The sequence below is a fragment of the Pinus tabuliformis genome, chromosome X, assembly GCF_031772625.1.
Source record: "Pinus tabuliformis cultivar Carrire ecotype Pingquan chromosome X, CPIR1, whole genome shotgun sequence".
Taxonomy (NCBI): domain Eukaryota; kingdom Viridiplantae; phylum Streptophyta; class Pinopsida; order Pinales; family Pinaceae; genus Pinus; species Pinus tabuliformis.
The window spans coordinates 1,411,454,148-1,411,480,418 of NC_142308.1; positions in this window are offsets into that span (position 1 = coordinate 1,411,454,148).

Genomic DNA, 26,271 nt, shown 5'->3' on the forward strand with positions numbered 1-26,271 from the left:
TAATCTATTTCTATTATTCTATTTCCTCTAAGAACTGATTCGATCACAAAAGCATTATTTACTCATAGTTGGATTCCTATTTTTCAACATGAACCTATCAATGAGCTAACATGTGATGTTGTTCCTTGGATTGATAATAGAAGATCAGATAGCTTGATGTTGTTTATCCCTATTTGGAGCAAATTGGTTAAGGACAGGCTTGCCTTTTCGTCATTTGGAAATATTAAGACTTTTTGTAACTTAAAATGAGCATCCCGAGAGTCCTCAGATTCTGAGGATTGCTCTTTATCAAAAATAGATTTACTCTTCTTATATTCTACAGTCATAGTATAAAGAATATAAACTAACCCTTGAGAGAGTTTGTTCAGCTGTAATTGTTTTGACATAAGTTGTGAACCTAAGAAGACATTGATTATAATCGATATTTTATAATTCAATGAAACATTTTATTATCCAAAATTAATTTGTTCCATTGATTCCTTTTATAAGGCAGTTTGATTCCAGTGATTTGGCCTCAATCCTATAAGAAACATTGTCTTCATCAATATTATTGAATCAACATTGTATTCTTTCACTTGAGTTGTTTATTTGCTTAATTGTTTTCAATTTACAATTGTTTGTTAGTTAAGTTAATTGTCTCACTTGTTATGTTTTAATTAGAAGTTATAGTTAGTTGTTGTAGAGTGGATTTTTCTTAGCTAATTCATTTGGGGCTATTGTTACTTTATTTTTGTTTCTTGTAGATTATCATAGGATCATTATTTTGCATTTCTTAAATTCTTTTCAATAATATAATTTTTTAGTGTTGTTTCTGTCGTTTCATAGTTGTTGTTCCTTAGTCAACATCTCAGTGTTTGATATTTTTCCTATGTTGTTTCCTCCAAAAGCTATACATGATTTGATGCTTTAAATTTCTTGGTTTAATTAGAAGCAGAGTTCTTAATTGTGTAATGAGTTTATACCTTTATCATTAAAAGTTTACTTTCCATTAGGATAGTAGTGATTATTCGTACCAACATTTATCTTGCACAAACTATGTGGATAACCTTGAAATAGGAAGATGAGACCTTAGGTTGACAATGGAATGTGAATTAGTTATTTGGGCCTTTAGGAACAATTAATTGACTTAACATTTTGGATTCATTGTTGGGGAGCTTGTCAAAGAGAGTGTTGGTTGTATCCATGAGGGTTAACTATTATAGATGGAAGGTAAGAACCTGTGCAAACATTTTAGTAAAAAATGGCTTGTGGTGGTGCCTTTCTGTGGCTGATACGTTTAGGTTGTTTAGTGTATATGAATAGAAAGTAACCTAGAACTAGGAATCAGGTAGAGATAGATAAGAAATCTACCCCAAAAAATACCAAAAGCCAAGGTCAAGTTAGCCTTGTAATAATGACCTTCACATATGAAATCATTTGTAATGTAGAGTCTCGAATGTTTGTAGGTCCCCAAATAATATCCGAGAAGGCCTCTACTATTATTTCCCCTCGAGTAGCAGAGTCGACTACTTTAGCTAACACTAAGATTCATGATTAAACTTTAAGATCTAAGGAGAGCTTCCAAGACATGCCTAATAGGCATCTCAGTCATTTTAGAAAGGGTGAGGGGCACTCTTGCAAAATAAGGGAAGGAACGGGTGAGACAAGAGAACCATATACTCAACCTTCTGAATAAGAATATCCTGTGACACCCATTGTGAGAAGATAAATCAAAATTCCTGACTTGAGCAGTGCTATAAGACCCAGTCAAAGCCCAGAACCCCGTTAGCATACCAACCTTTTTTAGTTAGTACCTATTGAATATGGGATTCTTGAAGGTTATTGGTAGATATTTGATCAAAGGGAAAACTAGTAAGAGGGATGCAAACCTCGACCATAGAATATCCCATAATTGATCAAGAAGCTAAAGCATGAATGAAGGTTATCCCACTTCAAAACCTCCTAAATTTTCATGGGATGGTGATTGAAGATCCTGATGAATTTCTTTTTTAATTTGATATTTTATGTCAAGGATATGATTATACTACTTACCCCCAAAAATTAAAACTATTTCCCTCTACTTTAAAGGGAGCAACATTACAATGATTTATGGGATTGGGGGTGGTACCATTAATTCAAGGGATTAAATGAAACAAGATTTCCTTAATAAATACCAGTAGCATTGCCAATATAGATATGTTAGGGAGGAAATACTTAACATGAGATTAAAATAATATGAAACATTAGAAGAATATATTGAAATATTTCAATACAATTTACAAAGATCACCGTATATCACTTTACCTAGGGATGCGTTGAAGGATGAATGGATAGAAATAATAAATTAAATGCAGAAGGGTAAAATTTCTAAAGAAGAATATGATGATATTATAAAAGTGTTTATCAAATGTTTACATGGGAGTACACAGACTAAGATTGGAACTCGTGATCCTCATAGCATAGCTAACAATATTGCAAGAGGACGAGCTACACGAGCAAAGATTGGTAATATTTTAGAAGATTTTACAACTAATATCCTAAGTACACTGACGAAATAGTTGGATTTTTTACTGGTAAAACAGAAGAAGGTTGAAGCAGAGGAGGCATTACCCATTCTTTCTCCTCCTTTTTAGAAAAAGCATAATTGTAAAGAATGTCCACTACACAGAGTCAAGATATGCACTATCCATACCAAAGATCACTTGACCGATTGTTGCCCCTCACTTCTAGGATTGAAATATATATTCAAGGATGTTGAGGAATAACCAAAGACAACATATTTCATGGAACAAAAACGACAATGGCAGAACCACCCACTATTTATGATCTGGGAACCTTTTATGTTCTTTTTTGGACAATTTGCTCAACAACAGTTTCCTCAATTAACTTGGAAGGGTCATCAATATTCTAGTACTTCCTGGTAGCCTCTGCCATACCCTTCATCACCTTAGACAAACCAATGATTGTCTAGTCCCTCTTGGACAAATCAACAATATCATGCACCCTCATCGCTGAGTTTACCAAATAACACATACCCTCTGCAATCGGAAAATCAACTTACCGAGGGGACAATATGTTCTCAGAATCGGCAGTTTCTGACTGGACAGATCAATAAATCGATGGTAACGCTTCCTTAGTCACAACTACCACTACAACCCCCACTTCAACTGCCCCAAATGCTCCACCACCATTAAGCCCTCAAAAACTTGCACAACCAAATCCAAACCCAAACAACATGGCTATGCAATTCTTAGAAATCCTAAAAACTTCAGACTGTTGTGCACCCTCTTTGGAATGTAACGAATTACGTTTAAGATCTGGGAGGACTATCTTTATGGAAGATCATCCAAATAATCAAAAGCAACCAAAAAATCAAAATCATACTAAGGATCAACCTTTCACAGAGCACTCTCCTCCTACCATAATTATTATTGAAATAGAATCGTACAGTAAAGCGATTAAACAGCATCAATCTATTAATATTAAGAATGTTGCTACCCCGTTCCTTGAGATATTACCCATAGTAAAATCACCTGCATATGTTGACTTTCATCTCATAGGGGAACTATAAAATTTATGTATCAAAATCCCTCTACTACAAGTTATCAGAGAAATACATATCTATGCTAAAACCATTAAAGAGTTGTGTGTCAATAATATTGGAAGGTAACCAAAATATTCTCCTACAATTCATGTTCTTGGAAAACTCTATGATCTTATCCTAGGAAAATAGATACCTATCAAATATGATGATCTTGGAAACCATGTAGTCACCGTCCAAATTTAGGGGCATAACTTACCAAACACCTTAGCAGACTTAGGAGATGATATAAATATTATAACACTCAAAACTTGTGGTCTCCTTGGAATTACCATATTTAAATCTACTACAACCATGTTGGAACTAGTTAATAGATTCATAGTGAAACCAGAAGGAACCTTAGAGGATATCATTATTTCTGTAGACTCCTAGGAATAACCAGTGCAATTTCTCATCCTTAATACTAAAAATAAGTTGGAGGGACACCCTCTGATACTAGGGAGACCATGGCTTTCCAGTGAAGTTTCATGCATTGGGTGTCGAACTGGAAGCATGAACATTACCAAGGGACCTATTATCAAGAATCACATTCTATATCCACCCGCTAGACCGAGCATTCCAGTTGAAAATTCTAGATGGTTCCCCCCTAAATATAATGAAGGAAATTTACTTTCTCCCACCACTATCGATAAATCTCTTATCTTTGAAAGACATATTGAGGATAACATAATTAATGTCTTTATTAAACAGCCTTCCAAAATAAGAAACCCAACATGTTAGATGTTAAAAGTTGTACTTGACAATGTAACCCATGGAGATCCACTTAAGGATTTGAACAATGAGGATATACCTAAGACTGTAGTTGGTAATAGCATCCCTGTTGAAATTGAACCAGGAAAGACCTTGAATATTAACACCAGTTTTGATGAACTTCAGTGTGAAAAATTGATCCAAGTTCTTCAAAAATATAAACAACTCCTTTCTTAAGAATAACCTGATTTGAAGGGCATCGATCCACAGTTGTGCACACACGATATCTATGTTGAGAAATATTCCTGATTCATTGCCCAACCCCAAAGAAGATTAAATCCACACCTTAGGGACATAGTGAAATGAGAGCTTCAAAAACTTCTTAATGTTAATTTTATATACCCTATTTCTAATAGTGAGTTGGTTTCACCACTAGTGGTAGTCCCTAAAAAGAATGGAAAATGGAGATTTTTCTAGGTGATAGAGAAATAAAAAATGACACACAGAAGGATCATTTTCCTCTTCCATTTGCAGACCAAGTCCTTGATACTCTTACTGGAAAAAAATATTTTTCTTTCTTGGATGGATTTAGTGGTTATAATTAAATCTAGATTTTTCTTGAAGATGAAGATAAAACTACGTTCACCTCTCCATGGGGAACATTTACATATTGAGTCTTACCATTTGGATTGTAAAATTCACCAACCACTTTTCAGAGGGAAATTATGAGCATTTTTTATTATTTAATTAGTAGAGGGCTTGAACCAAATATGGATGATGTCACCCCTTATGGTAATTATTTTGGTCAACCTTTACATAATCTCGAAAAGGTTCTTGAACAATGTATAACTATTAGGTTTTTCCTTCATAATGAAAAATGTCACGTGATGATCACGGAAGGTGTAGTCCTAGGAAATTTTATCTCTATTGCAGGTATCCAGGTAGATCCAACTAAAATCAAGGTAATTCTTAAACTCCCTACCCCTCATACGCCAAAAAAGAGACATAGTTTCTTGATATCATCGTTTCCTAGCACATTTTCCAAAAATCATAACACTATTGTATGCATTAACTAGACATTGGGAAATCGAGTGGAATGATTTTCTTTTGCGGATCTAAAAAAAAATAGTTTCAACAACTCTTGTGTTACAGGGACTAAAATGGAGTCTACCATTCCATATATCATTAAATGCATCAAGTATGGCAATATGAGTAGTTCTCGGATAAGAAGAGGATAATAAGCCATACACAATTTATTATATTAGCAAAAATCTCACACATGCGAAGTTAAACTATACTATGAAAAAAAAAGAGTTTTTGGAAATTGCTTATGTTATAAATAAATTTTGTCATTATATAACATGATATCCACGTTTTCTATATGTTGATCGTTCTCCTACTTGGCATTTAGCTAAAAAACCTATTACTTATGGTAGAATAACTTGTTCGTTACTCTTATAGCAGGAGTTCAACATTACTATAAAGGACTGTCTAGGAAAAGAGAACGTTGCCGCATATTTCTTGTCAAGAATCCCATCTATGTTTAACCCTCTATTAGTCGAAGACCAATTCATGGATGAACATCTATTTGTTGTGACTAGCAAAACATCATGGTATGTTGATGTTGCAAATTACCCATCAGCTAGAAAAGTGCCATCACATTTGTCATCATGCAAAAATAATATTATTATCCAACACAGTGCACAATTTTCATGGATAGATGGTTACCTCTTCCACACAGGGGTTGATCTTCAAATTTGAAGATGTATTAGAGAAGATGAAATTTATGATATCCTCAAGGCTTGTCATGATGAACCTTGTGGAGGTCATTTTGTTGATTGAAGGACTAGACATAAGGTATTACATATGGGCTATTTCTGGCCCACAATATTTAAATATCCAAAGAAATATGTCCAGAGTTGTGACAATTGTCAAAGGATGGGTCATCCCAATCAGGCTGATGAAATGCCCCTTCAACTACAAATTGTATTGCACCATTAGAAACATGGGCCATGGAATTTGTAAGTCCCTTTAATCTACCTTAAAATTGGAAGACATGTATTTTAGTTTGTAGAGACTACGTAACGAAATAAATTGAAGAGGTAGTGCTCTTAAGGGCCATAGAAGAAGCAATTAACAATTTGATATTTAAATTGTTCATTTGATATGGGTTACCTTGAGAGCTCGTAAGTAATGGGGGCTCATATTTCACTGCTCATAAAATTTCTTCCACGTTGCAAGAATACCATATCAAATGTAGAGTACCTCTCCTTACCACTGACAAGCGAATGGGTAGGTGGAATGCACAAACAAATTTTTGGAGATGGTCTTAACTAATACAATATCTGCAAACCGTCGAGACTGAGCCTCCAAGGTTCTTGATTCCTTATAGGCTTATTAGACAACTAGGAACAACACTACTAGTTATTCACCTTATCATCTCGTTTTTGTAATGAACCTATCTTTCTGATCGACTTTGAAGTCAAGACTCTCATAAATGCTAAGGAAGTCGAACTGGATCTCACAGAGGCACAAAAACATTGCATGCAACAACTCAACAAAATGGATGAAATGTGCCTTCTTGCCTTACAACGCATAGTCATAGTTCGACAACAAAGAGCTAAATGGCACGATCAACTCATTAAAAGGAAAACCTTTCATAAAGGGGATTCGACGTTGTTATATTAGTCTAGATTCCAAGACATTCCAAGTAAACTCCAAACGAGATGGTTGGGTCCTGACGAAGTTGCTGAAGTTTATGACAATGGAAGAATTTACCCCATTCCAATTGACAATTCTCGCATTTCTTTCCTTGCCAATAGGCACCAACTTCGTCTATATCACCAACTAGTTACACGCGAATCTTTTTTTCATGAAATTACTAAATTAGAAAGAAAGTTTTGACCTTGTTATGAATATTATTTTTAATATAAAATGTTAATTTAACATTCATCTCCAAATATCTTTTAATATCCTTAAAACAAAATTATATTCATATATTCAACTTATTCTAATTATATTACTTTTATTTTTTAACATAATTAATAATGCAACCCTATAAAATTTAAACACAAGCAACTTTACTAATAAAACTCTTTATCAATCAATTTTACTACTAAAACTCAACCTATTTTATTTTCTAATACTTACATACATAATCTTTCAAAAATACATAATTTAATTCTATTTTAAAAACACAAATAATTTTAAAAATAATATAATATAATTGAATCAAATAATTAAAACTCTTCAACTTAGTTCAAATTCTAATCCATAGTGAAATACAACCATCAATAAACACTATGCACAAAGTACATATTTAACTTATTATCCGTAAGTTTATGATTAACGTATCCTTTATTCCAATCATATCGATCTTCCTATGGGTAGACGACAAAAGCAATAAACCAATCATTAAATAAATGTGGGAATGAAATATGCTTTATTTTTTACCATACAAAAAAAATACAAAACTTACATTAAAAATTACATTAAAATTACATTAGCCTACATTGGCCTCAAAGTCAACAATAGGCCTCAAAAAGTCACCAATAACTTCATGGTCATTAGACCTTAGAGGCAAAACGAGTCAACAATAACTTCATGAAAAATTACATTGGCCTACATTGGCCTCAAAGTCAACAAAATTACATTAAAATTACATTGGCCTACATTGGCCTCAAAGTCAACAATAGGCCTCAAAAAGTCACCAACAACTTCATGGTCATTAGACCTCAGAGGCAAAACCAGTCAACAATAACTTCATGAAAAATTACATTGGCCTCAAAGTCAACAAAATTACATTAAAATTACATTGGCCTACATTGGCCTCAAAGTCAACAATAGGCCTCAAAAAGTCACCAATAACTTCATGGTCATTAGACCTCAGAGGCAAAACCAGTCAACAATAACTTCATGAAAAATTACATTGGCCTACATTGGCCTCAAAGTCAACAAAATTACATTAAAATTACATTGGCCTACATTGGCCTCAAAGTCAACAATAGGCCTCAAAAAGTCACCAATAACTTCATGGTCATTATACCTTAGAGGCAAAACCAGTCAACAATAACTTCATGAAAAATTACATTGGCCTACATTGGCCTCAAAGTCAACAAAATTACATTAAAATTACATTGGCCTACATTGGCCTCAAAGTTAGCAATAGGCCTAAAAAAGTCACCAATAACTTCATGGTCATTAGACCTCAGAGGCAAAACCAGTCAACAATAACTTCATGAAAAATTACATTGGCCTACATTGGCCTCAAAGTCAACAATAGGCCTCAAAAAGTCACCAATAACTTCATGGTCATTAGACCTCAGAGGCAAAACCAGTCAACAATAACTTCATGAAAAATTACATTGGCCTACATTGGCCTCAAAGTCAACAAAATTACATTAAAATTACATTGGCCTACATTGGCCTCAAAGTCAACTATAGGCCTCAAAAAGTCACCAACAACTTCATGGTCATTAGACCTCAGAGGCAAAACCAGTCAACAATAACTTCATGGAAAATTACATTGGCCTCAAAGTCAACAAAATTACATTAAAATTACATTGGCCTACATTGGCCTCAAAGTCAACAATAGGCCTCAAAAAGTCACCAATAACTTCATGGTCATTAGACCTCAGAGGCAAAACCAGTCAACAATAACTTCATGAAAAATTACATTGGCCTACATTGGCCTCAAAGTCAACAAAATTACATTAAAATTACATTGGCCTACATTGGCCTCAAAGTCAACAATAGGCCTCAAAAAGTCACCAATAACTTCATGGTCATTAGACCTTAGAGGCAAAACCAGTCAACAATAACTTCATGAAAAATTACATTGGCCTACATTGGCCTCAAAGTCAACAAAATTACATTAAAATTACATTGGCCTACATTGGCCTCAAAGTCAACAATAGGCCTCAAAGAGTCACCAATAACTTCATGGTCATTAGACCTCAGAGGCAAAACCAGTCAACAATAACTTCATGAAAAATTACATTGGCCTACATTGGCCTCAAAGTCAACAAAATTACATTAAAATTACATTGGCCTACATTGGCCTCAAAGTCAACAATAGGCCTCAAAAAGTCACCAATAACTTCATGGTCATTAGACCTTAGAGGCAAAACCAGTCAACAATAACTTCATGAAAAATTACATTGGCCTACATTGGCCTCAAAGTCAACAAAATTACATTAAAATTACATTGGCCTACATTGGCCTCAAAGTCAACAATAGGCCTCAAAAAGTCACCAATAACTTCATGGTCATTAGACCTCACATGCAAAACCAGTCAACAATAACTTCATGAAAAATTACATCGGCCTACATTGGCCTCAAAGTCAACAAAATTACATTAAAATTACATTGGCCTACATTGGCCTCAAAGTCAACAATAGGCCTCAAAAAGTCACCAATAACTTCATGGTCATTAGACCTCACAGGCAAAACCAGTCAAAAATAACTTCATGAAAAATTACATTAGCCTACATTGGCCTCAAAGTCAACAAAATTACATTAAAATTACATTGGCCTACATTGGCCTCAAAGTCAACAATAGGCCTCAAAAAGTCACCAATAACTTCATGGTCATTAGACCTCAGAGGCAAAACCACTCAACAATAACTTCATGAAAAATTACATTGGCCTACATTGGCCTCAAAGTCAACAAAATTACATTAAAATTACATTGGCCTACATTGGCCTCAAAGTCAACAATAGGCCTCAAAAAGTCACCAATAACTTCATGGTCATTAGACCTCAGAGGCAAAACCAGTCAACAATAACTTCATGAAAAATTACATTGGCCTACATTGGCCTCAAAGTCAACAAAATTACATTAAAATTACATTGGCCTACATTGGCCTCAAAGTCAACAATAGGCCTCAAAAAGTCACCAATAACTTCATGGTCATTAGACCTCAGAGGCAAAACCAGTCAACAATAACTTCATGAAAAATTACATTGGCCTACATTGGCCTCAAAGTCAACAAAATTACATTAAAATTACATTGGCCTACATTGGCCTCAAAGTCAACAAAATTACATTAAAATTACATTGGCCTACATTGGCCTCAAAGTCAACAATAGGCCTCAAAAAGTCACCAATAACTTCATGGTCATTAGACCTCAGAGGCAAAACCAGTCAACAATAACTGCATGAAAAATTACATTGGCCTACATTGGCCTCAAAGTCAACAAAATTACATTAAAAATACAAAACTTTTTTAATAATTTACCATTTTGAAAGGGAGTTATTGATCGAGGTGGAGGAATTCTCTCGACTAGTCAAAAGTGGTCGGAATCGGGGCAAAAAAATTTCAAAAATCCTGTAGAGACAGTGTTTAAATCGTGTTTTTGATGGTTGAAATGGATTTAGCATGATCAAAAATGTTTAAAACACCTAAAATTTTAAATTTTAACAACTATAACTTGGATTTACAAAAATCCTTGCCGATTTTCTCTAAATATAATTGGAATTCCATAACTTTCCAGACAATTCCTCCACTTTTGATGATACATTTTTTTTAATAATTTAGCACTTCACCCAATAACAAAATCATACATCAATGTTGGAAAGTCACGTAGGAATTTTAGATTTGAAACACCCGTCAAATTTGATACTTTGACTACCTTTAATGCGCATTTCAATCATTTTGGTCAAGACTAATTTTTTATTATATTTGACAAATTTTTAAAAAACAGAGCGTAACCAAAAAAAATGCCCTTTGAGTGATCATTCCGTGCTTACTAACTTTACTTTACACTTTCACCTTTACTTTATTTAGGTGACAACAAAGAATCATTCCATGCTCCCTAGCTTTATTTTACACCTTTACTTTATTTAGCTGACAGCAACGGACGTGAACATACTAAATAATAATATTTTTTTATCAAATTAAACATTTTACATCCATACATATAAATATATACTTAAATATAACTAATTATTTTATATTTCCTTTTCCCAGAATTATAGATATTTAAACGCAATTGTTATTATTTTAAATTTTTTATTTATTTCAAATTTAATATTATATTTTAAGATTTAATATTAATAATTTTAGAAAAGGACGCAGCTGATTTTAAATAAAATTTATAAAATTTTAATTTAATTATAGATAATTATTATGTGGATAGTAGTGATTTAACATTTATAAAATATTTTAAAATATTTTTAGTAGTTATTATAGATAAAAAATTGAGATTAAAAAATCGCTAAGGCCTTTTCTATTATTTGATAAAATTTATTAATTAAATAAAAGGTCATATTAAGAAGTTTTACATGAAGTGAATTATAATTTTTGGAACATATTTTATTCACAAGCTATGACATTATAACAAAGTTTATTTATAAAAAAATAAAAATCCATAGTAAATTGGTAGTAAATTTCCATGGTTGAGAATATTATTACAAGCTTTTTATATGTATATATGTTTAAGTCACATTATTAATTTTTTTTAATTACAATAATAATAATGAAAAATAAAATTATAATTTATTTATTTTTTATTTTTTTAATCTTTATATTCCCAAATATATTAAAAAATATTTAATTATTTATTATGAATTGATATGTATCAATGTTTATCAAGTATTTATTTTAATATATTTAATTTATATAAATAGTAGAAATATATATATAGGGAGTTACAATAGTAATAGTAATTATAGACTTATCATAAGCAAAGTTGTATTTTGGTATTTATAAACTTGTTGAGTGTTGTGTGAGAGAGAATATTCAGTACACCCATGCTCATCGATATCCACTACTTTCCCCCAACTACTACTTGTTGTATTTTGGTATTTATAAACTTGTTGAGTGTTGTGTGAAAGAGAATATTCAGCACACCCATGCTCATCGATATCCACTACTTTCCCCCAACTACTACTTTTTCCATGATCGATCAGAGAGCATGACCAGCATGACCACCCATGACAAAGATGTTGGAGCATAGCAAGAAATGCTATAAAACTAGAGGCATTTGTTGAATAATTTCACTAGTTTCCATGATCGATCAGAGAGCATGACCAGCATGACCACCCATGACAAAGATGTTGGAGCATAGCAAGAAATGCTATAAAACTAGAGGCATTTGTTGAATAATTTCACTAGTTGAAAGTTGTGTAGGCGAATATTCACGACACTGAGAATCTAGTTATTGCACGCTAGTGCTCATCGATAGGGAAGTGTCTATAGTGCGAATAAATGAAAAAACAATGCCCTAAAACCATCAACGATCTGATGATGGGACGTCGACTCCATCGGTGTGCGCCCCACCGCCCCTCACCTTCAGCGTTTGCCTTTCGACCAGTTAAACTTTCGTCCGACGGAGCCCACATTCATCCCCCTCGAGCATTTTCCTTCCCATCTGCTCCCCTCTACCACCCCCAACCCCTCCACCACCTGCATTAACTCCTCCCGCTCTCGTTTGAAAGTTTCAATCCCTTAATTCCCTGCATGAAACTTCATCGTCCAGACAGACCATCGTGAAGCACAAGTCAATTTCCCCCCAAACGAACATCGCAGAAATTTGCAAAGCTCTCTCCACACATTCTCCACAGGTAATATTCTGCTCCATTCTTAAGCAAATTTTATCTATCTAAGGCTTGATTTTGGCACTATGAAATAAACTAATTACCAAATCAACATCAAATTAAAATTAAATATCCCAAGCTTAAACTCATACTTGCAACATTGAAATGTTTGTGTACATAGATTCAGAATTAAATTCCTATTCCTAGTTTATTGTTTCTCTTCTTTTCTCTAGTATTCAACATGCTTAGAGTAAATTTGGTGAGGTACACCATGTGATTCTCATTTTACATTTGTATTATCCTATGTCACTCTTGAGGTATACCTTGAGATAATTCGTTATTTCCATTTTCGAAATTTTTCACAACATCTATGATAGAGATATATACATGTATTATATCTATGTATTTATTCAATATCTTTGTTTCCCATGACCACTATATATATATATATATAGTGGCCATGGCCAACACAGAGTTTTGTGTTTCCACTTTCAGAGAACAGAGAACCAACCTCGATATAAACATGCCGAAAGTGAACTCTAAGATCACTCAAATATTTTGGCAACACTCCATATATTGTTGACATGTTCTCATTAAATTTTTGTGTTCAAATTACTATCCCTCTCCATTGTATATAATATGGTGCATCAACTTTTCCATGAAAATAAATCCATTAAGAGGACAAGAAATTGATTATTTATCTAACTACGATATTTCCATTCCTGAAATTTCTGAAACAAAACCTATGATATATATAATCACATCGAAGACATTTCATAGAAAACCTTATATATGAATACATCTTCTAGGAAACTACATTTAACTAATCCTCGCAAGGAAGCAACAATGTGTAATCATTAACAGACTTGAGGTATGACACAATGATATTTGAGGTCGAATTATAAAATTTGAATGGTTTCATGGGCTGCCAAAAGCGACAAATTTGGCCTAAATCAGTTTAACAACACATACTCTGATAAGGGCTAAATGAACTTGATTTGATACTCATATACATGCATATATCTCTGGAGGATATTATTATACTTGTCAAAAAAATTCTATGTTGCTATATATGTTGTAAAGTATGAGATTCAATACTTATAACAAGGAATGGATTTGTTGATCAGATTGATAATTAGTTATGTCTCCCACCTTGTTCATGATTTATTAGTAAGAAGACAAAGTATATTTCCTATTTGTATTGATGTTGTTTCAAAGAATAGGGCATTACTAAAGAAGCCATATATTTATATGGGCATGTGATAATGCTACAGTCCAAGTATGTGTAGATGACTTGTTTTTGCTAGAGCTCACAGTGAGATGCATTGTTTGTGGAAAAAATTTAAGAGAGAATGTTGATGTATGCACGTTCCAGTTAAGGTTTGAAAACTTAATGTTATTGATGAGAAGAGAGGATTTTTGACAACTCAATGTCATTGAAGAGTAGAGAGTATTGTTGAGAAGTCAAAATTGTTGAGGTCTGTTGAGTAGAGAGCGTTGGGTGCTTCTACTTTGTCCAACTAGGGTTTGTTGTTGATGTTGAGAAGAAGTAGTGGACTTGATAGACTTTATGCTACTAGGGTTTGATCTCTTGAGCAGAAGAAAAAGTTCTCTCATTGATATAGAGACAAATCTATTGTGACACTACTTGATTGTTGAGTACTATTGGATTGACTAGCTAGGGCTTAATGCTTTTGCAGTGAGAGGTTGTGTTCCTACCAATGTCCTTATGCCAGAGTAATAGAGTTAGCAAGTTGTTTTATTTTATTTATATTATTTTGAGCATAGGTGGATCCAAAAACAAAACTTACATACCTTACTGCTAGAAAAGGAGGAAAAGTGTAGGAAAGCCTATTTTTTCTTCATGTAACACACCAAAACAAACAAGGACATGTAGGCAAACAAAATTGATTGAATGCTATTTTATGTTTCTAAGGAGATGTATAAGACAAATTTATTTTAATGTTTGAATGTATAAGCCAGATAAATGCCTACTTGTCTAATATGAATTTATTGTTGTTTTATTTTCTATGTCTTCTAAGCGTAGAGAATGGTGGAAAAGTGGATGTTGTGCATCGAAGTGTCTTGTCGTCCAAATTCAGGTCAATCCATCGTTAAATATGTGCTTCAAAATGCGGCAAGAAATAATGTGGTACAATAAAGATAAAAGTGCACAAGAGGAAAGTGAAAACTGAAGCCTACTATATTGCCCTTGTTGCGGGCTTAAAATAGGAAAAAAATAATGTTGTTAATGATATTGCAGTTTTCATTAACTCGCAACTCATATGCAATCAAATCAACAACATCTATGAAGTTTGAAAAGATAATTTAAAATTGTTTTACAAGGAAGAAATATTGTGGAGCTCTTGGTTTCAATCTTTTAGCATACAATACATTGTAGAAATTCATACGATGTCCATTGGTATATTGATGGAAGGCATGTGATGTGTAGATGCAGGTGTCATAGATGACACTAGATGAAGATCTATTGCAAGAAAATTCATTAATCAACATCATCATAAGTCCGTAATATGTGGATGTGTTATTGTTATCATTTTCCTTGGGGCTATCACAACATGGTTCTTTCACTAAAGAAAAACCCATAGATATGTTATTTTTCTAAAACCTGCAATAATTGGGGTGTCTTGTATCGGTGACAAGTTTATGGAGAAATGTAATATATTCCATGTATATGAACAAATGTAATATTTGAATGGTTTGTGATATAATAGATGAATTTTTTTTGATGTTATAATTATTCTCTGTTGTGTTATTTTACCATGTCTCATGAATATTTTCAACCACCAATTTATTATTATTGTGCAAAGGACAAAAATTTTCCACTAGGCATTTCATTATTCAATGTTGTCATAATGACCATGCAGGTAGTATACCTTTATTTCTGCACATTGATATTTGTATTTCCGTGGAACATTGGAGAGCTTGAAGGATGGAATGTTATCATTGCTTTCATTTTAAAGAAAATTATTGTTCTCATAATTCCATGTAGTTGCTAATTTTAGTTTCATATTTATGTTTCAAATTCTTACTGTGTGTAGGTTTCAAATTTTGACCCTTTTCATTGGTAAATGTCATTGTAAACATAATAATAGTTTAATTACCTTAATGGAGGATCAAAAGGTACATACCCGTTCACCTGGTGACTAGTCAATGCATATAACTTGTTAGGAGGCTTATTGTATATAACATTCTTTTCATTCTTCCAATCAATATATTTTATATCTATAGGGATTTTTTGTCATCAAGTATTAAACAGAGATTGTTTATAACATTCAATATGAGAGCCAGTATTGGCTAATTTCATGGTTAAAATACTCCCAATAGCTACGAAATTTCATGGATTAAATCCATGTTTGGTTGTAAAATCTATTTGTACAACAACAAGGTTATCTATACATTAACCTCTATTCTAACACAACCAGTCACAATTGGCTTGTAATATCTTCCAACATCTCCAAATATCATAAACACAAAAAAAATGATTTATAATGACAAAGCTTAACCTACTCCATTCTATAATAGTTATTGAATCTAAATAATTCATCTTCACAACAATTTCTTCACTATTATCATGACATTCATTCTCTTGTCTAATCTCTTCCCTTTAAAATCACCCTATGCTAGTCTCATATGTTCTTTGGAGTGTGGATGGTTATGATTAGGTGTTTGGCATATATCCAATGACTGCACCCCAACCTCTATGCACCTGATTATGCATTCCTTACTTTAGTTTTGGGATTCAAATACAACTTAATACCCCCCCTTACATCTAGGAAAATTAATTTAGGTTGGTACCCTTGCCATTATTTCTTATTCAAGTTTACTCCATATGATTCAAAGGATTCTAGAGTAATGTGTGTTGGGTTATAAACATTAATACATTTCATATTTGTGAGGCTTAATACAGTTCTCTACTTTTACCATTTCTAATGGGAGGTGTTGTATGCACCATTCCCAAATTGCCACCTCATTGTCTTAACACGATGATTTATGGGAGTACCTATGATGCGTTTAGACCTATCTAATTTTGTGTTCAATGGTGGCAATGAATCGGTTGTAGAAATCGATGATGGAATCAAAACTTGCAACCCCAAAGTGACCTGAATCTAGGTGGATATTGATGGCCACCCACCTATCTACCTAGACCCCCAAGTTAGTTTCATATTTTTCCTTAATTATAGCACAATTTACTATTTTTGGTAGTTTTTCAGGTCCTAAACTTTTGCAGCCGTTTTGAGGCCCTAAACGACATTTCTAGGGAAAATAGAGAGAGAAAAAAAGTCCCAAACCAGCTAGCTTGTTTGTTTTTCCCTTCTCTTCGAGATATTCAAAACGAGGTATTATGATAGCCAAACATAGATCGTATGCCAAAGTTACAACCCTGGGAAGTTGATGTACCAATTTACCCAAATGGGGCCCATAAGTTTTGGCGCTTCATGTCCTATGGTTAGGTTTTAGGATGTTTAGGGTTTTCCATTATTTCTCAATAATAAATAGGCCTTTTAGACTCATTGTAACATAATTCAGAGGCATGTAGCCACCACATCTCTTCTCAGAGATAAGCTACCATCACCCGAGGTAGTCTTATTTCCATTCTGTTTGTAAGGATACTTCAGTATTTTTCTATTAATGAAATGGAGTGTTATTTCTGCTACATCTTTGTATTTATGGTTATATTTGTAATTTTTTGTGTTCCTGTTTAAATCCATATCAGCTTCTACCCTAAACCCTATTCGCACTCAGTCATTATTACCATCGTATTCTTGGTTGAGGGCTTGCACAACACGTATGCTTGGTTCCTGGGGAATGCAAGCCATTTTCCCTTTCTCGCCTTCCATGAGATACCTTATCAACATAGCTACAACCCTCTCTTGAATGCACTTACTCTCACAGGAACCTCACTGCCTGGTCACTGGTTTTATTTACGCATGTCTGCACAGACCCCAAGGTTATTTATGAACCCCGTGTAGTACTCTTTTCAAGCTATCGTTCTCTCATTGCTGGTACCCAGTATGGAGGGTGTCATTTTCTGGGAAGGTTTTCTTCCATGGAGGCATATGTTTGGGCATGCCAAGTAGTTACAAGTAATGGGCTTTACTTTCTATGCATTCGTTCCCTTCAGATTTCTATATGGTGGCTCCTATTTTGATCATCTCTCATTTTCTCTATATGCAAGGATGTAGTTCTAACATCTTTTAGGATTTTCCAGGGTTTATCTTTTGCGTCACATCACTGTGTGTCCTCCTCCCTGGATTTCTCCATTGGGACATAAGTTCGGCACGAAGCATCTTCAAGTAACACATTTTCTTTTGTCTTTTAGGTCTCTAAAGTTTCATTAAGAAAATCATTTTTCTCATACAAGGGTTTTGTGTTGGCCCTCTTGATTTCTTGGTTCGTTCATGTCGGATTCTAGATCTAGGCATTACTCCCATTTTCGCTAATATTTCAACAGGTACTGTGTTACTATTCTTTACTTAATTTCTTTTTCATTATTTTTTCACCTAGTAGGCGATATCCCTTCTAATTTCTGGGTCTCTATTCCTACCTCATTTTCTTCTTGTTCTCTACCATAGGTGCCTCGAATTTCATTAGCCTAAGATTTGAACTTGTTGTTCCCATGGTTAATTTTTCTTTTAATGGGTTTTCATGTTGTGTCATTCTCCACGTCGATTGAATCTCCATTCCGATGGAATCTGGATTTTGAGCATAACTATGAAATATATTTCTTCTTTTAGCTACTTGTAGTTCGGTTCCACTATTTTGTTAACAACCCTTATGGCTAGGTACAACCTACGACAATTACCCCAATATATGTTTTTTTTCTTTTTTATCTAAATGGGTTCTATGGCCTACCTATTATAGTAGTTTGGCACTGCAAATTTTAGACTCTATTAGCTACTATGTAATTAATTTGGTTTTGTTGAACAATTTTTCCCAAGAGGACAAGTACAAGTTTTATTTTTATGGCTCGGTTTTTACTTTACGAACATTATGTATGTAATTCCCTATTTTTCATACATGCCTCTTAGATTAAATGATAATTTCATTGATGTGTTTTCTTATTTAATCTTGACTTGGTGGATAAGTATGGTTTGAGAAAATAAGTGCATTCAAAATCTTGGTTGGTACAATTTGCTACAGGTACAAAGAAGAGAGTTCACCATTGGGTAAGAGCTTGCGCATTTGAGTTAAATGGTACGGCTACAACAAAACATTTGAATCTACTACCATTGGGATCATATACTATGATTTTGGGTATGGATTGGTTGTACCTTCATAGGACCACAGTGGATTGCTTCGACAAGGCCATTGAGTGTGTGGATGATAGTGGGGAAAATAGAAATTTGTAGGGGAAGAACAAGCCTACATCAATTTGGATGGTCACCACTATTCAAGATAAGCGTATTTGCGAAAAAGGTGTATGTTGTTTGAAGTACATATATCTAGTGACAAGGGATAATATATTGAGGATGAAAAAAGTATTCAAGAGGTATCCTGTATTACAGCAGTATTAGGATGTGTTTCCAACATATATTCCAGAGTTACCTCCTCACAGTGAAGTGGATTTTTCTATTGAGGTTTTGTTAGGAGCAGTACCAACATCTAAGCCACCTTACAGGATGAGCACTCTAGAGCTAGTAGAGTTGAAATTGTAGTTAAAGGAGATGCTTTCAAAGGGATACATTAGGCCAAGTGTATCACTTTGGGGTTCACCAATATTGTTTGTAAAGAATAAAGATGGTACTCTCAAATTGTGCATTGATTATAGGCCGCTGAACAAGTTAAGACTCAAGAACATGTACCCATTACCGAGGACCAATGATTTATTTCATCAGTTGAAGGGAGCAAAAATGTTCTCTAAAATCGACTTGAGATCGATATACCATTAGGTACGCATCAAGGAAGAGGATATCTTCAAGACTCCATTCAAGGCCAGGTATGGGCATTAAGAGTATGGTGTAGTTTCATTCGGTTTGACTAATACTCCATCTACACTTGTGTGTTTCGTGAATAGTGTGTTGCATCCTTATCTGGAAAACTTTGTTATTATATTCATTGATGACAGATATACTCTAAGAGTACGGAAAATCATGCTAAGCATTTAGCAGTAGTGTTCAGATGGCTAAGAGAGAAATAGTTTTATGCTAAGCTTAGCAAGTGAATCTACTTTCAAACATAAGTGCATTACTTGGGACATGTTGTTTCCAAGTAAAGCATAGGAGTAGATCCCAAAAAGGTAAAGGCCATCATTGAGTGGGAAGCTCTTAAGAATGTTTATGAGGTGATATCATTCGTGGCAATGAAAGGTTACTACAGGAGGTTCATCAAGAACTTCTCATGCATCACATATCCTATGACATCATTGCAAGGGAAAGATAAGAAGTTTGAATGGATGGAAGAATTTGCAACTAGTTTTGAGAAACTCAAGCAGCTTTTCACACATCCACCGGTGTTAATGATTGCAGATCCAGACAAGGAGTTTGTAATGTGTATAGATGCTTGCAAGAGATGACTTGGTGGAGTTCTCATGCAAGAAGGATAGTTAGTATGATATGAGTCACAAAAACTAAATTAGAATGAGTAGAACTATCTGACACATGATCTTGAGCTAGTGGTGATCATACATGCATTAAAGATGTGGAGGCACTATCTTCTCAGGAGGATGTTTGTATTGATGAGTTATCACAGTGGGTTGAGGTATTTGTTTGACCAACCAAATCTAAACACCAAGCAAGATAGATGGTTGGCCACCTTTAGTGAGTTCAACTTTGAGATTAGATACATCAAAGGAAAGGGGAACCAAGCTGCACATGCTCTTAGCAAGAAGGTACAAGTAAATCATATAACATCTATGAGCTCTTATGGGATAGAGTTACAGGATAGGATACTGCAGGCAGGACAACGGGATGACAAGGACATGGAGATCATACATAGGCTACATGAGAGTATAGGTATAGGTACTGGAATAGGTACAGGTACAGGTACAGGTACATGTATAGGTGATCAAGATATTGACTATCATATAATGACATATGGTTTGGTGAGATTCAGGGATAGGATCTATGTGGAAAATTAGAGTGAGCTCAGTAAGATTATCTTGAGGGAGTTTCATGTGAATCCATACTCAAGTCACCCAGAATATCAGAAGATGTTGATGGCGGTGAAGAAGTTATATTATTGGTTGAATATGAAGAAGGAAGTGGTAGACTTCATGGTTAGATGTTTAGATTGTCAGCAGGTAAAGATAGAATGTAAGAATCCATGTGGTCTAGTAAAACCTATTACGTTTCTATAATGGAAGTGGGAGGCCACTTCCATGGATTTCATAATAGGCCTTCTGAGGACAGTGAGACAACATGATTCTATTATGGTCATGCTAGAGAGGTTCAGCAAGGTAGCTCACTTCATTCCAATGCAGTCTACATATTCCACTTGTGAGATGGCATGGGTTTTCATTAGAGTGATAGTGAGATTACATGGTGTTCTAAAGAATATTGTTTCAGACAAGGATGCAAAGTTCACTTCCAAGTTCTGGAAGGAGTATTTGTAGGTTTGTGTACAGATTGGGCCTTCAGTACATCTTATCATATGCACACAGATGGACATATAGAAAGTGTCAACAAGATCTTGGAGGATATGTTCAATATGTACGTGATGCACCAACAAAGGAGATGGGAGGAGTATTTTCCATTTCCTGAGTTCCCATACAACAATGGTTATCAAGAAACACTGAGTATGAGCCCTTTCGAGGCCTTGTATGGATCGACTTGTAATACTCCCATTAGATGGAGTGATCTAGTGAACATGGTACTTATTGGACTGATTATGTTAAAAGACATGGAGCATGAAATATAGGTTATAAAGAAGAATCTAAAGGCACCATAGGATATACAAAAGAGTTATGTGAAAGAGTGCATGTTATTCAAGGAGTTTCATGTTGGGGATCATGCGTATTTTCTCATCAAGCCCAAGAAGAGGTCTCTGAAGGTTGGTTCATGTGCCAAGTTGGCACCATGGTATTGCGGGTTGTTTGAGATTGTTGAGAGGATTAGATGAGTGGCCTATTTACTTTCACTACCTCCAACAGTGAAAGTCCATGACTTTTTCCATATTTCATTTCTTAAGAGGTATATAAAGGATGTGGATCATGTTATTGATTAGTTTGTATTATAGTTGGAGCAAGAAGGAGAGTCCTTATCGGAGACTCAATGCATACTATAGTGGAAGCATCTCATGCTCAGGAACATAGCCATAGAGAAAGTTAAAGTGTAGTGGAAGCACTTTGGTATTGAAGAAGCTACATGGGAGATGGTGGATCCCATTCGGGCCATGTATCCTTCATTGTTTTGTGGTTGAGACAAAGCCGTTTTGGTTTGATTTTTGTATATGTTTGGCATATGTTTTTCTAATGTTTTCATATATTTATATATATGGATGTAAATTCCACCATAAGTTAAGTGATAAAGCTCCAATAAGTGGTATGGTTGTTATATTATCATGTTTTCATGATGTTTTTATTTTGAGTAGGTCTTTTATTGTAAATAATGCAACAAGATAAGTTATAAAGATCCATGGGTAGTAAGTTTTCTTTTCAGTAGTTTCGTTGAGGTCTTGGTGTGGTTTAACACCGAGGACAATGTTCCCAAAGGGGGAGGGTTTTGTGACATCCCTGGTGAAAATTTGATGTAATAAAAGTTAATAAAGGAAAAATAAGACCACAGTTAAGGGACACATATTCCAAGTTGAATTTTGGGCAAAGATATCCTAGTGGGAATCATTGGACGTGTTTATGGCCAATGAAAATTATAAATGCTATGATGTTCACTGCATAGCACATATCTAGTCATGTGTTCACTAAGTACATGAGTGAACCCACAAGATGTTTGTAAACAATATCTTCCACTACTCTTAAAGTAGCATCCTCCTTCCTCCAATTACTTGCTAGAGGATTCTCCATGTGTTTGCTTCTCTCCATGCGAAATCTCCTGAGTATCTGGTTGACATATTTTCCCTGAGACACAAACAACTCCCCATCTCCCTACCATAGCTCCATGCCAAAAAAGTAATGCATAAGCCCCATGTCCTCAATCTCAAACTCTCTTGAACAAACCTCCATGCAAGACTTGATCAGTTGATCCTCACCTCTCAGTATGGGATCATCAACATAAAGTATAATGATTAACAGTTTACCTTCCACCACTATGTGCTACAGGTTTTCATCTGCTTCACTCTTCATGAAGCCCAACCCAGTGAAGTAGTTATCTATCCTATTGTACAAAGGACATGATTCTTGCTTCATCCCATACAACGCTCTCTTGAGTCGACACACATGAGACTCACAGTCAAAGGTCTCAAAACCTTTAGGCTGCTCTATGTACACCTCTTACTTAATCATTCCATTAAGGAAGGTTGTCTTCATATCCATCTAATGTATCTTCCAACCCATCTGTGTTGATATTTCCAATATAGATATGATCAATGAGTACCTTTCAATAGGAGCAAAGGTCTCATCATAGTCAATCCCCTCTACTTGTGAAAAGACGCGGGCCACAAATCTAGCCTTATGCTTTTCCACACTACCATCTGAAACTTTCTTCACCTTGTAAAGCCAACGAGATCATGATGAGATCTCACCACTGACTTGTACTTCAGTCTCTGGACCACATCCCAAACATTGTTATGAATAGTGGATTCTTACTCCTCCACCATGACATTAAGCCAATTTGAATGCTACAATACTTCCTTAAAGGAATATGGTTGTGTCACAACACATTCGCCCAAGAGAGCCATGTATCTAGTGTACCCCTTCGGTGACCTCCTCTGCCTACGTTGAGAAGTGGGTGCTCCCGCATTCTCCCATGCACCATCCAACAATCTATCATCCACTCTGGTGCATTTTCTTCCCTCTCTGGAAGACAATGCCTAAGTGGAAGTATCCACTACTAGATCCTCTACATGTGGCTACTCCACATAATTATGAGGCTCCTCAACCTTAGGAGCTAGAATCTCATCATCTGCATGTAGCTCAAGCTCCCCCCAAAGGGAAACTCGCATGGTCTTCTCCTCATCAAATCTGACATCCCTCCGAACCAATTTCATCATGTTGGTCAGAAATTTCACCCGATAGTTGTGAGGTGTATCAGTGTAGCTGACAAATATGCCCAACTCTGTTGTCAGCTCAAGCTTCTTCCGTGCACCTTTAGTCACATGGAAGTATACCGATGACCCAAAAATGTTGAAGTGACCAACATCTAGCCTCTTACTAGAATAAGCTTCCTCTGGTGTCTTCATCTGAAGTATCTGATGTGGGCTACGATTCTGAACATAAATCATTGTGTTGCATGCCTCAACCCACAAGTGTAGTGGTAGGCCCTGATCATGCAACATCACCCTTCCTGCCCCTTCTATGCTTCTATTTTTCCTCTCAGCCGCCACATTTTGCTGAGGGCTATGGGGGTCATCCCGTTTAATCCCTTCCATTGCACAAAACTTCTTAAACTCATTCGATACATACTCACCACCATTATCACTCCATAGAGCTTTAACCTTCTTGCCTGACTCTTTCTCCACCAATGCTTTAAACTCACAAAACTTTGTGAAATTTTGATCCTTTTTCTGTACTAAAAATATCTAGAATTTATGGGAATAATCATAAACAAATATAACATAAGACCTGTGTTTGACCATGGATGCCGGCGAGAATGGTCCACACACATCTGAGTGGACTCGCTCTAGAACAGAATCTACTCGATTGTCTTTGTCGTGAAAGGAAGACTTGGTTTATTTTTCCAAAGTACACCCCTTGCATGTATCAACTTACTTAAGGATACCTTTGGGAAGGTCGATAGAGATCTTTTGCAATATCTTCAAAGCCCCATGATGTAAGTGGCCCAATCACCTATGATACAACTCACCAACGTCTCAGTTGTGCACCCTTTCTAATTTTTTTCTCAAAGCAACACACTTGTCTACCTCCATCTTATATATATTCTTCACCCAAATCCCTATCTTCTTTACTTGACCCGTGGCTATGTGTCGAAGGAAGGCCTTTCATTTTGAGAAGATCACATCATAGCCTCTATCCTCAAGCATGGCAATGGATACCAAGTTCTACTTCATCTCAGGCACATAGATAACATTCTTCAAGGTGAGTGGAGCCCCATTCTCCCTCTAAAAAGTATTCGTACCCAATCCAGTAAAACTATACTTCCCCCCATCACCCATCTTGATATGCATCTCGAGATCTTTCTCCTCGAGGTCACTGAATAACTCTTTGTCGCCAGTCATTTGGAATGAATCTCCACTATCAAAGTACCATACACTTCCCATCATTGATGACACCATGAATAAAATGAGGGCAAATTCCAAGTCGAGTTGAGAGGCCAAAGCCTCACCCTCTGCTCCTCCTGAGGACTTCTTAAGTAGACAATCTGTAGAAAAATGGCCCAACTCATGACAACGAAAGCACTTAACATTCTTCCTGTCTTTATTCTTACCTCCATGATAAGAATCTGATTTGGGATGGAAAGCTTTCCCTTTCCCCTTCTTTTCCTTAATCGCTAAGGCATAGTTCTCTTCATCATCAGTATTTTATGAAGAACCATCCATGCTGTTCCTCCTGATTTCCTCCTATATCAAATTTGACCAGAGTCTTTCCCAATCTAGTAGCTTCTCCCGGCCATTGAAAAAGTCCTGATAACTATGACAACTCTTTGGGATTCCTAGAAGAGCAAGAATAACAATATCATCCTCAATAACCATGATTCCAACACTTCCAATTTCATCATGATATTTAGTGAACCTGGTCATGTATTTTGGAATCATCTCGCCTTTCTCAATTTTGATTTTTCAAAGTTTTTCCTTCAATTCCAATTTCCTTTGGTCACTGTTGTTTAGATACAATCCCGTCAATGTTTCCCACAGAACATATAGAGTTTCCTTCCCATGGAGACTCAAGACAATGAGGTCTCGAACTCCCTCAAGGATTATCTTCCTTGCCTTCACCACACACTTCTTCCATTCGGCTAGATTATGTGCAACCGATGTTGTTGGCTTAGGAATTTTTTAATCAAAAAATCCCTTCAAGCCATTATGCTCTAACATAGCCTCCATTCTGTCCCTCCATGCTATAAAATTTGAGATTCCTTCCAATGCATATTCGAGCCGCAACCCATAGAATGCCATGTGCCAATCCTAAACTATGTATTGCAAATTCACATTTCACTTGTAACCCAAAACTCAAAACTTCGAAATCTCCTCTAGTATAATCTTCTTAGCTTCGATATCATGTACAAAATCTTGAATATCCATAAGCTCATGCAACGTACTAAAGCAATAGAGAAGGATCTACTTCTACTTTCAGCTAGCGGAATCCAATAGATCGATGAAAACAATATGAAAAAAAATAAAATAAATCAATGACACATAACACAAGATGTAT